Source organism: Xenopus laevis, chromosome 9_10L (genome assembly GCF_017654675.1).
Source record: "Xenopus laevis strain J_2021 chromosome 9_10L, Xenopus_laevis_v10.1, whole genome shotgun sequence".
Lineage (NCBI taxonomy): Eukaryota > Metazoa > Chordata > Amphibia > Anura > Pipidae > Xenopus > Xenopus laevis.
In genome coordinates this window covers 38,195,626-38,212,665 of record NC_054387.1, presented here as the reverse complement: position 1 = coordinate 38,212,665, position 17,040 = coordinate 38,195,626, and positions in this window count along the sequence as shown.

The window sequence follows — 17,040 nt, the reverse complement described above, 5'->3', positions numbered from 1 at the left end:
AAGATCTACTGTATCTATCTAATCACATTTATCTATCTTTATCACATTTATCTATATCTTTATCACATCTATCTATCTATCATCTATTTGTCATCTATCATCTATCTATCTACAGTATATCTATCTATCTATCTATCTATCTATCTATCAGTGTTTTATGTATGTTAAAGATGCAATTTGCCAGCCTGGGGTGACGGGTTTAGTGTGTCAGACTAAGGGGTTGCTAAAAAGATTAACATATATTCAGTTCTCCGTTAGAGGCTGAATGGGGATTATAAATGAATTCTTTGCAGCATGGGGTATTGTGTTTAAGGGGCATGAAGTGCAAGCGAAGCGCTGAATGGAATCCTGGCCAAGCCTCTGGTTCTTGTTTCTGGATACAGATGAACTTAATAGCCATGCAGCAACAAATACCTGATAACAATAATGCAGTGTTTTCCCTTTGCTCTGAGGTTGCAACACTACATACAGGCTACAACAGTTCAGTTCATCAGTTGTTAGGCTAGTTCTGTCTATATGCTTTGTGGACATTCACACTCAAACAAAAAATAAATCATCTGAAACTATTACAGGGAGTTGCAGCCATCTGTACTTCTACTACATACACGCCAAAGTCATAGATCCCACTGTAGGTGAATTAGTTGCAGCAAGTTCAAGACGTCCAAGTCCCAGTTATAACATTACTGGTGTGAGCAAGATCTTCAATGGCCTTTTTAATTGCCCCATAATGAGTCTGAATAGGCTGATAATAAGAGACAGTTCCTCTTTTTTTGTTTTCCTGGAGTGATAAGTGGCAGTAATTACATTCCTGCATCTTTAAATATTCACCCTTTGGTGCTTAAAGGACTCACTATAGTACTTTGTTCAGCTCTTGTCCAGTCTATTGTTTAAACCTTTTTACTGGGCCTGCAAAGTAATAAGGACATGTGCTCACAGAAGTTAACAAAGCTCCAGACAACAACAGCTGTTACTGCTGAGCCCAATAAATTCCCTATTAAATGCGCCAAAAGGAGAGGGTTAACCTCTCATATGTTTTGTGTGTGTGTGTATATATATATATATATATATATATATATATATATATATATATATATATATATATATATACACACACACCCATACAGATTATTAATGCTCTATACCACTATGACTTTTCTCAGGGATGACAAGCAAAAGACATTGGTAGGCAAGCCTGATGAAGGTCACTGTGGGTATTATAGAGCACTACCGTATTATATTTTTGTTTTCTTTAGTCCTATGCTGTGTCCATTTTTCAGTTACATTTTATGACACTGTATATTTGGGAGCAGAACACAGAAGATGAACGGTAGTTATACACTGATATCCAGAATGCTCAGAATTACGGGAAGGCCATCTCCCATAGACTCCATTAATTCATCATTCCAATTTTTAAATATATTTCCTTTTACTCTGTAATAATAAAACCGTACCTTGTACTTGATTCGAACTAAGATATAATTAATCCATAGGGATGGCAAAATAATCATATTGGGTGTATTTAATGTTTAAATATTATTCAAGCAGACAAAGGATGAAGATACAAATTATGGAAAGATCACATATACAGAAAACCCCAGGTCCCGAGCATTCTGGATAGCAGGTCCCATACCTGTACTGCATTATGATTAGTTTATCAATAATAGTTCAGATATGACACACACTTTTCCACTAACCTAGATTGTCTTTCTCCCTTTTTAAGCCTCTTTTTTTTTTTTTTTTTGCTTTCTTTTGTGACTGTAGCTCTTTAAGATCTGCTCCCTTCAGCCCATGCTGCCAGAAAGGAACAATAGATCTCTGGGATGAAGGGAAAGTGTGGGCCGGGAAGTTTAGAAGCTGCCTGCAGAGGGGGATTTTGTGATTGTCCATTAACCCCGTCCCACTTTCTTTCTCTCTTGTTAAAGAAAATCACTCTTGTGTAAAACTGCCAAAGATTAGGAGCTGTTTTCATATTATCCCAGAGTCAGAGAACAGCAAATGCTCAGGTAAATGGTGAGGGAACGTGCGAGTATTTACCTCTTTCCTCCAGCGGAAGCTTCACTTGTCAGGGCCTGTCTTACAAAGGCAGGCGTTTCAAATCAAAGTTTTTTTTATCCTTGTTTGACATTGTCAGGGCTAACACTGCTAGTGCATGTACAATCCTAAAGAATGAGAAAAGCACATGGCACAAGTGGCGCTTAAACTCACTGCTGTTTTGTACAACAAACATACAAAATCAGAACCTTACAAAGTACCCAAGGTTGGACAGTTGGGACTACGTATGTATTAGAGATAATATAGGTCAAGGTCTGCTACAAACTATGAACAGCTATTTCTCTGGTATTTTGCCCTCTCCTTACTTAAATTTAGAAGTCACAAATTCACTTGGGTTGGAAGACTCTACTGAGTTCAGCCTGGTATGTCTATATAAAACCTACCTAAGGGCTCTTACTGATGAGCGGTTGAAGCTGCGCTCCCCTGCGTTCCGTTTTTCTGCGTTCAGCCCCAGGGGAGCGCAGGAATAGCCGCATTTAGCTTTTTTCAATGGGGCTGTACTCACACAGTCGCGTGTAGGCACTGATCGCAGGTTGAGACGCAACATGCTGCATTTTTCCTGCGTTCAGCACCTACACGCGCGTGTGAGTACAGCCCCATTGAAAAAAAAAGCTAAATGCGTCTATTCCTGTGCTCCCCTGCATCTGAACGCAGAAAAACAGAATGCAGGGGAGCGCAGCTTCAACCGCTCGTCAGTAAGAGCCCTAACTGCTAGTTGATCCAGAGGGAAAGGAGCATTCCCCATCTGAAGCCTCTCCAATTTGCCTCAAAGGGGGGTAACAAATTCTGACTAGTCCAAGACCAGTCCCTCGGTCAACTTTGTACTAAAGGGGCCATACACTGCCAGATCCTTGTATAAAACACTTCGCCTACGGAGGCGCATCGACAATTTCATCAATGTTCTGATGCCCTCCCTGTTAAACCCATCTGATTATCAGCCAGATATCGGTCAGGCAGGGTCATTGGTGGGCCCCATACATGAGCCAAAAAACTGCTGACTCTTTCTGGAGAAACCAGCCCCTTCATTTCATTTCAGTGACCGTGTATTTTCTCTCTGGCTAAAGGTGTCCAGCCCTTTCTTGAAGCTATCTAATGTATCTGCCAGTACAGGTATGGGATCCGTTATCCGAGAATCCGTTATTCAGACTACAGAAAGGCTGTCTCCCATAGACTTTATTTCATCCAAATTTTTAAAATGTCTTTCCTTTTTCTCTGTAATAATAAAACCATACCTTGTACTTGATACCAACTAAGATATAATTAATCCTTATTGGAAGCAAAACCTGCCTGTTGGGTTTATTTAATGTTTACATTCATTTTAAGTTGACTTAAGGCATGGAGATCCAAATTACAGAAAGATCTGTTATCCAGTAAACCCCAGGTCTCAAGCATTCTGGATATCGGGAAATTTCCACAACTTCACAGCTCTCACTGTAACAAACCCTTTGTGCACCTTAAGGAACTAACTGTATTGTAATACAGTTATGGGACCCATTATCCAGAATGCTCGGGACCTGGAGCTTTCTAGATAACGGGTCTTTCTGTAATTTGGATCTTCACACCTTAAGACTACTAGAAAATCATGTATACATTAAATAAACCCAAAAGGCTCGTTTTGCTTCTAATAAGGATTAATTATATCTTAGTTTGAATCAAGTACAATGTACTGTTTTATTATTATAGAGAAAAAGGAAATCATTTGTAAATTCTGAACTTTCTGGATAGCGGGTTTCCAGATAACTGATCCTATACCTGTACAACATAATTGTATTTAGAATACTCATTTCTTGTGCCAAAGCTACTTAAAACATTACAGGTAGCACCATCACCGTACGCTATGACTTCCTCTCCTCTCATAGGTAGAGCCCTCCCCTACTGACTACTAACAATACACAAATGAAAGCATGCATCAGTTCTACTGAAATGTTTGCCTATATATGTAAACAATTATGTCTTTATCATTTTAGGGTAAGGCCACACTGGGCGTTTTGGGGAGATTGGGTCGCCTAATGACTAATCGCCTCGTCTTTTGTGGCGACCAATCTCCCCAAACGCCTTTTCTCACTCTGCACTGGCTAAAATGAAAAAAAATGCCGGCGCTAATTCGCTAATCAAGCGCGGCGAATTAGCGCCAGCGTTTTTTTCATTTTAGCCAGCGCAGAGTGAGAGAAGGCGTTTGGGGAGATTGGTCACAGCAAAGACGAGGCGATTAGTCGCCAGGCGACCAAATCTCCCCAAAACGCCCAGTGTGGCCTTACCCTTACTCTGTATTTAGTGAGATAGCACAAACACAAATATATTTGCTTTCCAGACAACCATAACCAAAAATATACCAATTCCATATCCTATCCTATACTATCTTAAGTTTAACAGATTCCAAACGTTTACAGATATATTGTTAAAGCTTCAACACACATCAAAGCATATTTGATAAATAAATACAGATATGGGATCTGTTATCTGGAAACCCATTATTCAAAAAGCTCTGAATTATGGGAAGGCCATCTCCCACAGACTACATTTTTATCAAATAATTAACATTTTTAAAAATGTTTTTCCTTTTCTCTCTAATAATAAGACAGTATCTTCTATCTAACTAGGATATAATTCATCCTTATTTGCGGGAAAACAACCCTATTGGGTTTATTTAATGTTGAAATTATGTTTTAGTAGATTTACTAATGGCAATCCAAACTACAGAAAGACCCATCATCTGGAAAGCCCCAGATCCCAAGCATTTTGAATAATAGGTCCCATACCTGCTTAATTTAGAAGATCTATGCCTTTTCCATGTTGTAACTGGTAGTTGATTTGTGCACATTATAATTTGGCTAAAATGCATCAGGTGCAAGCAGGGTTGCATGCCATTTTTTGCAAAAGCATAATTACTATGGAATGCTGGGTAAGAACAATTTTATTTCAAAGTGCCCTTATTCATGTAACAGACACAAGCCAGAATAAATAGGCAGAGAACCAGAAGCATTCAATATACTTCATATGTTCCAGTATAAAACGGAAGTGGGGGGAGGGAATAGTGTTCCTCTCTGTGCAAAAAAATGGCACCTATACCAAATAATCAATGTATTTCCCCCTAACATGGTCCCAAATGACTACAACTGCCCGTATTGTATAATGTCCTGCCTTGGCGTGAGTGAGGCGTAACAGGTGACAGCTTGGAGGGCTCTCATAAGATGCTAAGTGGAGGCATTCCATGTGTCCCAGAGATTTCAGTTGTACACACAAGTGAGTAAAGGCTGTGGGGTCACTTGCTGTGTTGCAATTATTGCATATATGGCTCTTAGTAAACAGCAGGTATGTCAAAAAGTATTTTAATAAACCTCCCTGTGTCAGGAAGAACTAAAGTTCCTCACAGGCCACCCTGCTTGTCATTCATTATGTGAGTCTATAGCTTGGGGCTCTGTGCTGTGGCCAAAGTAGAAAAATAAGTGAATGCTGATAATGAATAGTAATTAATAGTGTGAGAACTTTGGCAGTCCCTGGGATAATGGCTTCAGCATATGGTGTGGTAGCTTCTGTGATTACAGGCTTAGGATGGAAGGGTTCTTGGTAATGGGGTAAAATGTATTAGGGTATAGTTCATTATTCTATTAGGATAGAATAGAAGAGAAAAGACAGTAGAACCAAATGAATAGATAAACAATACAGTAGACAGTACAAATAGATAAATAGAATGGAAATTAATGTTAAATTATACAAATAGACTTAGGTAAAGAAGACGATAAGAATTATTGATAGAATGAGTAAATAAATAATATAGTAATAAGAATAAGAATGTGTCTGGCACTATTACTTGGTACTAAGAAAGACCCCAGTCAATTTACCCTAATATCGTCCAAATAGAAGAGGGGGATGGTGGTTAGCACAGCTTTTCCAAATGTTATGCGTCCAATTCCTTAATAGTTGCTCTGTGCTGCAACTGCTGCAACTGCTGCAAATGATCCAAGTATAGGAAAAGGAAGAGGAACTCCCCTTGATAAAGGGTATTGAACCCGAAACATGTTGTGTTTACCACTGCCTGGAATAAAAAGTTGTTTGCAGTAATAATGCTGGAGTTCCTCTTCCTTCTCCTATACTTGTAAAACACCATTATAGAGTATACCAAAAGAAGCATTCTCCAAAGGCTGCAGGACCTGTCTCCCACCCCTCCTCAGTCATGAGGTCTGCTCCCCCTTTCTGCCAATCAATATAGGCAGAGCTCTCGAGTCTAAGAAATGTAAAAATGTTATTTAAGAATAGCCAGCTTTTTTTAGAACTATTAATCTTATCATTATAACAACAGCTGGACTATCATGGGATACTGGGAGTGTTAATCTATCTGTGGAGGCCACACTTTGTATATCCCTGATTATAGTATTTTGAACTATAATATGTACACTCACCCTTCTTACCCTACCTCTCAATGTTAAACACTCAAGTGTTAAGCTGCAAGTTTGGTACAACTCTGTATATGTTTGTAATTCTTTTGCACCATATTGCAATTTATTGTGCTCTGTTTAGTTGCATCAACTAGTTTGTCTTATTTTGCTCACTGTGGTTACTGTGTAGAAATAACTCAGGTGGGTTAAAGTCCAATCCAGGTGGGTTAAAGTCCAACCCAGGTGATGTGAAGTCCAACTCAGGTAATGTAAAGTGACAGAATCTGTACCTTTTAATAGCTCTGTATATTTACAGTAATGGAAAAAACACACAGGCTTCATGTAGGCTTGCTACCTGGCAGGTATTTTACCGGCCTGGCTGGTAAAAATGATGGTTGATCCCAATGTTATTAATAGGGAAAAAAGTTAAATATATAGGAAGGCCAGTATTTTTTTCCAGAAAAGTTGGCAACCCTAGCTTCATGTCAGGCAGAAGTCAAATGTACTTCAGCTGCTGCAGAGCCTCTGCCAACAGTGGTGTAAATGCCATACGTCAGTACTGTCCTCTCTTTTTTACTAAAACGTTTCTCTGAGCGTTTGTCTTCTGAATTGCACCAGACAGAATAGGAATTCATGATGTTTGAGCCAGACTATCTTAGGAAAGTGAGGCAGCTGCAAATAAATCAGCTTGACATTGGTTGCAAGGGTCACCTGTGTTAGGAAAAGGTTTGACTGCATACATCTTTAGGTAAAAGCTTCCCCCTGCTAATTTCTAGGTGCTCGACAGTTCTTTACTTTACCCAGGTGCTGTCATGCTAATACACAAATGTGCACACTGGGCACATGCAACCCGTTTTGACAATGTTGAAAAGGTGAGACAGGCCCCAATGGAGGGAACTGTAGGGAAAAGTATGAGGAAAAGTAATGTATAATAGCTGTTAGTGTAATGCAAAACAGTAGCCACATTAGAAGTGTATTAAAAGTTATTTTTTGGGGCCCTTATTCGTCCTTCCATTACAAAGCTGCATGGCTATAGCTTATTGCGCTCATTGAACAGTAACTCCATGTAGACCATTCCATTTTGTTTTCCTCAGCAGTGGAAATGATGTACAGTACTTTCCCTCTCGGCAACAGCAATATCCCTATCGCCTACAGGGGCACTGATAGACACAGTTATTATCTGGTATTTATATCAGGGCGGATTTACATAGCAGGCGCCCCTAGGCCCACTGTCGTTTGTCGCCCCGTCCCCTTCCTATTATTCAGTCAAATTTTCATCATCGGGACCATAGCAATGGGGATTGCCGAACAGGAAATTTTTAAAACTATCATACCTCCTGCAACTCCCAAGTGTTTCTGAACCAATGTCGCCCCCTAAAATCCTGCTGCCCTAGGCCTGGTGGCCTTGGTGGCCTCTCCACAAATCCGGGCCTGTATATATAATGCCAATACATTTATGCAGCACTTTACAGAAATTATTGCATCAGTCATTCCCTCATTCTAAGGTCCCTATAACATGCCCACACAGTAGGGTCAAATAACCTGCCTAATTTTTGAAGTGAGGAAGGAAACCAGAGAATGTGGAGGAAACCCATGCAGACACAGGGGAAATATAAAGACTTGAATTAAGGACCCCAGGTGCTGCAAACAGAAGTCACTACTATGTTGGCAATTCCCGCTGACTTGTAAGGCAATATACAGAGAATGATGATATTTTCCCTATTCCCCCAAAATACCATACAGAACACATGAGCTTGTTGCCTCTAGAGAAGATTTCTTAACCTATTGAAAAATGTCAATCATAACTCAGATTTCCAGTCTCTGTGTCTATTAATCCTGGTCAGGCTGTTCCCAGAAAACTCCCTTGGGCTCTGGGGGTAGGGGTAACATGCCATCTGATATTTCAGGGGTTAAGGAATGGAAGGGGGATGACAGTAGTAATGATGTGCTTTAGGAGTGCCTGAATGACAGCATGCCCTGGACTGTGGAGTAGACAGACAGCTGTGTGACAGAGAGAAGCTTGAGTGCAACACAGTAAGAACTGGATACCTAATCTATGCAATACAGTGGGACCATAATAGAGTTAAAGGAACGCCATGTAAATAAACTCAGCTTTTTTTATTTTATATTCCAGGGGCAGTATATTTTCTTTCTTTTTTTATTAAACAACCATAGAAGACCATTGGCTTTCATGCTTTATACCTCCCATGTCATTAGCTGATTTAGTTTCACTGGAGATAATGAGCTCTGCATAAACAACCCCTCCCTTCACCCATTTGCTGAGACTGTTTTGGCTTACAGATAAGCAGAAATATAGCATGCAGTGACTTCTATCTATACACTGGTGATTTGATTATCTACCATGGTAGAAGTTAGAAACACAGAATAGCTTTAGTTTCCCTCTTTTCCACTGTTTACAATGTCGGACTGGCCCACCGTGTTGGGGGGATACCAGGAAAACTCCCGGTGGGCCCAGGCGTCAGTGGGCCCTCATGCTGCTAAAGATTTCGCCTATTTCATGGGCATTTCCTGTTTCTTTGAGAACAAAGAGGCTAAATAGATGGAATAATATATTATAGTATGTAAAGAATTGAGACTAGGAGAATAGAGGTTGAGTGAGGAGAGGAAGAATAATAGTACTGAGAGTGGGCCCCTGGTCTAAGGTTTTTAAGTGGGCTCCTGGTGTCCCAGTCCGACACTGCCTGTTTAGCTGAAGAAATAAAACCATTGATTTCCCCTGAATAAAACAATAGGCAAAGGTATGTCCAACGCATCTCCCCCTAGCCCTGAGGAGCAGTGATTTATTCCTGCGAATAAAGGATCCTGTGGTGCTGCTGTATATTGGGTAACACTGCGTTACAATAACAGTAACATGTTCAAAGCCGTGTTTTATTGCTCGCTCTCTGTCTGCTCGGAAGGAACAGCTGAAACAACCAGTTGGGGTCACAGAGAGGGGACATTATTCATGGAATCACTATTACAGTGTACTAGGAGGAAGCAGGTGTCCCTGATCAAAAGGAGGTTCTATATCAGGTTTTTATGTAGCCGTGCCCTCAGTGCCACCTGAGAAGGAATTTATGGTTGGCTCCGGGACAGCACAAGTGCAAATTCCGCCCCAGCTTTGAGGTTGCCATTTATCCCATTGCATACAGTATTTATGTTTTACAGCAGGTCAGGTGGCAGAGAATGTGAGGATGTCCGCTTTGCATGAAAGGGGACAAGATCGCTAAGTGATTAAAAATAATAGAGAATTCATATAAAATGTAGGTTTATGTAAGGAGTTGTCCTCGTTACATTGCTAGTTATTCAGGAATATCCTCCAGCTTAAGTTGCCACCTTTTCTGGTAAAAATTACCGGCCTTCCTATATATTTATCTTTTTTCCCTATTAATAACATTGGGATCAACCATCATTTTTACCGGCCAGGTGTCAACCCTAGTGGAAGTTCATGTGAGACTTAACTGTAAGTATGAGGTAGACAATTTGCAATTGGTCTTTATTTTTTATTCTTTATTCACTGGTTACTGGGGTGTTTCTTATCTTAGCAACAAGGCACAGATTTATATGGAATAGTGCAAGATGGACAGGAGAGCCAATGAACTAAGTATAAATAAAAAATGTAGGTAGTTTAGAGGTGAACTTCCCCTTTTATCGTCCCCTTTAACCACACCCAAGGGGGCTTATTTATTAACACTGGAGACAAATATCACTGTTGATGATGCCCATAGCAACCAATCAGCAATTAGATTTTTACAGTGATCTACAAGTTAGAAAACAAAAGCAAAGTTCTGTTGCTATGGGCAACTTCACTGATCTCCAGTGCTAATAAATAATTAAATATGCCACCCCCCAGTGTCAACTGCACCCTAATCTCTCAGCATCGACAACAGTATCAGTATGCAAGCATTCACAATGCAGAAATATAGCCAGTATGTGGTAAATTAGCCATCCCAGTAAGCAGGCTCTCTGTATTTTGTTCCTGTATAGAGGTATGTAATAGGAACCATCTTAACAGGTGTAGTGGTTTCCAGGGGAAGACAATTCTAGCGGACCTATGATGCACTTCCTGTGTCACTGTCCCATGTGATAGGCAGGATCTTGCTACTGAAGCAAATTGCCCTAAAGTGTCCCTGGAGTGGGAAAGAGGGATTACTGACACTGTCCCAGTAGCTTCTATGAGTTGCTTCTTGCAGGAATGATTAGATAAACATCTTGGAACATTCCATTCCAGAAGCAGAAAACACATGCTATGAAAGCCTACATGGGCATATCGTATTAGGGAGTAGTAATGACATGGCAGAAAGCGGGTTTAATTTCCAATTTTTATCATATAATATGCAGACGTTTCAATTTACATTTTCTAACTCTACGGGGCAGATTAATTAAAGGGCGAAGTGGGCTTTTTTTAGCAAAAATTCGCCAAAATGACCTTTCAAGGGATATTGCCAACTTACTAAAAGGCGAAGTGGACAATTCGCTAGTGAAAAAGCTCAAAGTTTTGCGCCATTTTGCCAGGGGAATTTTCGTTCAGACGAATGATCATTACTCTGTAAATTTATAAAAGTAGGAACTTTCCAATCTGTTACCCTTTTCACCAGTCTGTTTCACCAGGTTTTACCGAACTGATAAGATGAAGCTATATCCTCAACTAGTGATGTGCGGGCCGGCCCGATACCCGCGGGAACCACGGGTTTACCAGTGGGTCGAGCGGGATCGGGCCAACATCACACTTTTCTTCTCTGGGTGCGGGTTGAGCACCGTCAAATTCTGACTTTCGTGCTCTTCTTTTATAGACGATGCGCCTGCTTGCCCCGCCCCTTTTGTGACATCATCGGCGGGGCGGGTCAGCGCGGGTCTGTAAAAGGAACCCGGAAGTCTAGGTGGGCTAAGGGAGGGCGGGTTAAGTTTCTGGATTTCCCCGACCCGCACATCACTATCCTCAACATTATTATGTCAGTGACATCATATCCTGTATGCCAAAAAAGTCATAAAAAAAAGACAAACCGCTGGTGTTTTTTCCATATTTTAATGTGGGATTATGTTTACAAGTTGTTACTATTAAATATATTTTATTTACACTTTTTTTTAACCATTTGAAGCGCATTCAACATTTGTTTTAGGGTGGGCTCTTTTGTGGATCTCTTTTGTATTTATTTATTTAGCTTTTTTGGACATTTTTAATAATAAAAGTGGCCACTTCCAGCAATTTCACAAACAATCACTAATATAGGCATACCGGCATATATATATGTATAGATGTAACAAAGTTTTGCTAGGAAGAAGATAACATTCAAGAAAATCTGCATAGAAACGCTCACAATGACAACGTTTCAGTGGCGAAAGAACAACAGCGTTCATTTTGTGTATTCACTGCAAAATAACGTATGATAAAGTATGCCAACGTTTTTTGGGATATTCCTGCTTTGGCACTGTAACGGGCTGTTCCATTCTATAGCAAAAGGCAACTCTTTATATAGCAAAACCTGTGCTGGAGCAAGAAGTTGGCGGACTTCTTTAACAGACATACTTATATGCAGCTTTACTTTACGCTGTGCTCAATAGGCCAGTTCTCTGTAGGCTGTTTCCGAGCAAAGGTATAATTTGCACAAATGTATTAAATATGGATGTACCGAATCCAATATTTTGGATTCAGCCGAACCCCCGAATCTTTTGCGAACGATTCGGGCCGAATACTGAACCGAATCCTAATTTGCATATGCATATACCTCCTTGTTTTGTAACAAAAAGTCATGTGATTTCCCTCCCAGCCCCTAATTTGCATATGCAAATTAGGATTTGGATTTGATTCGGCCGGGCAGAAGGATTCGTCCCCCGAATCCTGCTTAAAAAGGCCGAATCTTGGCCGAATTCTGAACCGAATCCTGGATTCCTAGTAGTAAATATACTTAATTCCGTTTATGGTGTCAACAAGTCCCAATTTATGAACAACAGAGGCAAATATATAAACAAGGGAGGAATAGTATAAAAAGGAAGAGAAAGGCCATATTGTAATACCTCCGTTCATTGTCACTAACCATTGTAGACACACCTACATTTTGTCCTGTGCTTTTTCCAGGATACATGTGACTTATGTAATACCAAAGGCAGGGACTTAAAGAGTTTCAGGTATATCTGGGCATGGTCTGAACTTTTATTTGTCTTGGGCAGATCAGGGCATGCCCAATAATTCTTGCATTTGCCTGGCTTTATTTTTGATTGTCCCCAGCCTCCTCTTTAACTGTATCAGGGCCTGTCCCTGTGGCTGTTCTCTTAATTAATATTTCACATGCGCGGAAAATAAATTCAGTATTAATCTGTGCTTGTAGCTAAGAGCGGCACAATTAAGGAGTAGCTGTATTATTAATGTTATGAGTTTTATTACATCATGCAAAATGTGGGAGTTGCTGAGTTTTGTTCTGTTTGGAGAGTGATACAACAGTTGTTTTTACAGCTGTTGGAAACTAGTGTATGCTCTCTGCCAATTCATTGTGCAAATTGATCGTCTTAATTATTCAATTTGTTATACAAAGCCTATAGATCATGTAGGGGGGTAATGTAATACAATATAGCAAAGAGAAAAAATTTGGATGTTGCAATTTAATATTCTTCATTACGCTTTTATTGCATTGCGAAACTTTAACATCTGCTTGAAGGTGGCGTAAACGTTTGGAGCAAACTTAACGTTTTCAATCAGAAGTTTTATTACATACACTTCGCACTATCGCAAACTATAAAATTCGCAATCCTACTGGCGTGTAAAGGGCAAAGTGTTCGCAAAGGCAAAATTGTTCACTTAGCGAACATTTATTTACATTGTGAACGAATTGGGAATGAGTTTTGCGTTAGCGACAAATACGTTCCCTTCTAATTGTTTTATTGCTGCTCTGATTATCTTACAGGGGGAACATATTAGTCTTCATTTATATAGCTCTGACATATTCTGCAACCATGTACATCATTCCCATCAGTCCCTGGCTCATTGGAGCTTACAGTTCAAGGCCCCTATTCCATTCACACACACTATGATTAGTTATCGTAACAACCAGCTATCCTGCCTGTAAGTTTTTGTAGTGTGGAATGGCAGGGCTTGTTTTCCCACTTGATGAACAGCCCATTTAAATAGTTATAGCATTATTGCTTGGGCCATTATAAATGATGTCTCCCTGGAGGCTGAAAGTGCCGTGAGCTCATTACAATGACATCATGCAATGAGGATTAAGAAAACAGATTTGTACACATACAGTATTAGGAATTTTTAGTTAGGTAAGTTCACTTGTGGCACAGTAACTTGGAAACAGTATATGTTACAACAGGGGCACAAAGGCTAAAATTAAAGTCAGTCCCCATGAAAGGATGTGCAGATGTATTTACACACAAATACATGAAATTATTGAAACACATTTCACATTTCCTGATCAGAAACAAGTTTTTGTATTTGGGAACACATAGGGGCATCTGAACCAGTGCGCATAACTATAGGGCTGGGGTAAGGTTCCCTAATTCATCACTCTACCTTACATCCATGGGCCCTCACTATCCGGGGTTGTGAACAAAAGGCCTATAGGATTCCCAGAAATATATAATAAAGGGGGCCTGGAGATGCTGGTTTATGCCCCTGGAGGAACGGCTTTCCAGGACCAGAGCACTCGGTTAGATGACATCTCTTAATCTGCAGTATGTGTGAGAAAACTGTGTATCCAGGGGTGCAACTACAGAGGAAGCAGACCCTGTGGTTGCAGGGGGCAGAATTTAGGGGGCCCAGTTAGGCTAACTAATGGGTAAATTCGATATATTTTGGTAGAACTTGTCAACTTTTGGGGCCGAAAGTTGGATTTGCTGTTGGGCCCAGTAACCTCTAGTTACGCCACTGTATGAAGATGCCCCAGTAGCTCCCCATCTTCTTTTCTGCTGATTCATTGTACATGCTCTGAGCTGCTGTCACTTACTGAGCTTAGGGACCCACTCACAATATACAGTACACATAGAATAGAAATGTCACACTACAAGGCGGATTAGTAATTAATACAGATAGTTAGTACATGGCAGAGACCAGTGGGTGCTTATCACATTTGAGCTGTTTCATGAACTCAAGGTTCTACAAAGATTGGTCTAGTTAACCAAACCAACCATTCAGATGTTTCCTTTTTCAACAGATGACCAGTGGGTTATGGGTTACTAGACCTCGTGCAACTTCTTGTTATTATCCAACAACAGCAGTTTCAGTTCAGTTATAGAAAGATTATTACATGCTAGCTGGGAAGTCTAGGGAAACTAGATTAAAGGTCCCACTGAAGCAGGGAATAATATGAATGATGAAATGGCTACTGTACTTTTAACTTTTCCTGCAGAATTCTGTTAAGAACAGGGGAATCTAAACAACCACCAGAGGGACATACTTATGCCCCTGAGGAAGCCGTGTAATGCGGTAAAATGCGTCGGGCAGGTGGCATAGGTGGACGGTGGGCGACTAGCTCCCACTTGTTCCCCACGTAGCTAGGTAGAATTTTCTCTGGGGAATGACGAAGGGAGGTTTTGGGGAATGGCCATAGTAACATGGCGGATACTTTAATACTTTAGTGGTCAGGCTGCAAAGAGAACGCTGACTACACGGTTTGTCCACCAATCTATCCTATGCCTGGTTTTTAAATGTGTGTATTTTTAGGGACACGGTCCCGGACTTCCATATATATATTTAATGGAGTCAGTCTCGGCATTGTCTGTATGGGTGCGGGTGTGCTTTTAACTTATCTGGATTAAAAGTTACGTTTTATGTTATTTTTCACGAACTTTATTTATTAATTGCATCTGAACTGGTTAGCTTGGAGTGCACAGGGTTTAAAAAGTCCTCTACTTTCCCTGTCCCTCTGGTGTTTGTTTAGATTATATTGGTTCTTTAATGAACACTAACCTGCAGAGAATTTAGGTTTACAATTTGATTACACTCACCTGTGTGAAAAGAACAGGGGAATACCTGTGATTAAATAGATTAAGGGTATCTCTGTGTACCGGCGCTACAACCAGTCCCTATTATTAAGTGGCTGCTTAGGCTAATTTCACATTGAGTGGATCCTTTGCTGGTGCCCAACAATGTTCATGCCACTGCCATTTACTCATGGGCTCCACTATCTTACTGTTCAGTAAGGGCATGAAGAGGTTCTGCTCCAGGGGGTCTATCATTTCTATAGAATATGCCATTAAAATGATGGAAAGGCAGTTCAAAGATCTATTAAAGGGATCTATTATTTTTTTCCTAATAAAAGAAAACATTATTTTAAGCAACTTTCCATCATAAAAAATTTCTATGGTTTTTTAAATTATTTGTATATGTAAAGCTATTGAAAGCAGTGTTTGTCCCTTTCTATTCTCTGCACTGGTGGCTCAGCCTGTTGAAACAATGTAAGACAAGTCAGCTGATGAACAGACCTGTCTTTGCTGGGAACTAAGAATGTTGCAACATTGTGTAAAAAGGAACAACCAGGAGTTAAAGGAGAACTAAACCCTAAAAATGAATTTGGCATATTTTATATACTGAACGTATTGCACCAGCCTAAAGTTTTAACTTCTCAATAGCAGCAATGATCCAGGACTTTAAACTTGTCACAGAGGGTCACCATCTTGGAAAGTGTCTGTGACACTCACATGCTCAGTGGGCTCTGAGCAGCTGTTGAGAAGCTGAGCTTAGGGGTTGTTACAAATTATCAAGCAGAAAATGAGGTTTGTCTGTAATATAAACTGATGCTACAGGGCTGATTATTAAATGCTGATGCTAGTTGCACTGATTTCTGTGCTGTCATGTACTAACTATCTGTATTAATTACTAATCCGCCTTATAGTGTGACATTTCTATTCTATGTGTACTGTATATTGTGAGTGGGTCTCTTAAGCTCAGTAAGTGACAGCAGCTCAGAGCATGTACAATGAATCAGCAGAAAAGATGATGGGAAGCTACTGGGGCATCTTCAAAGACACAGATCTTTACTGCTAAAGGGCTTTGGTTGCTTTGGGCTACTACATGTACAACATTTCTAGCCTACCTCTTTAGTTAAGCTTTAGCTCTAATTTAAGCAAATGCTGCTTTCAATAGCATTTGTTTTTACAAATAACTTTAAAAAGCACTGGAAATGTTTAATAAATATATATTTGAAGGTTTCTTAGGATTATGTTTTCTATTATTAGGCATATTTTTATTTTGGGGTTGACTTGACCTTTAAGGGAGTCAATGTAAAATACCAGGCACCCTCTTCCCTACTCCATACAGCAATACCTGATCTCCTAAAACACAGAATGGCAGCATGTTTGCTGGTGGTGGTGGGAACAATGAACAGGCAGGGTAGGACTGGGCCGGTGGGACACCGGGAAAAAACACGGTGGGCCCACGGCTCTTTTCTACTCCCTCTCAGCCTGTAGAGACAGTCTATCTGGCTGTCACTTGTTTATGTGACATTTAACGGATCCCTGCCACCGGGTCCTTTGCCATTGCTTAATGCACATACAGTATTTGCATGTTGCATTTGTCTCTAGGAATTTCCAGTGAGCACAGTGATACACAAACACAAACATTAGGCAATCTAAGGGCCAGCCCCATTTGTAATATATAGTGTTCTACTTCCTC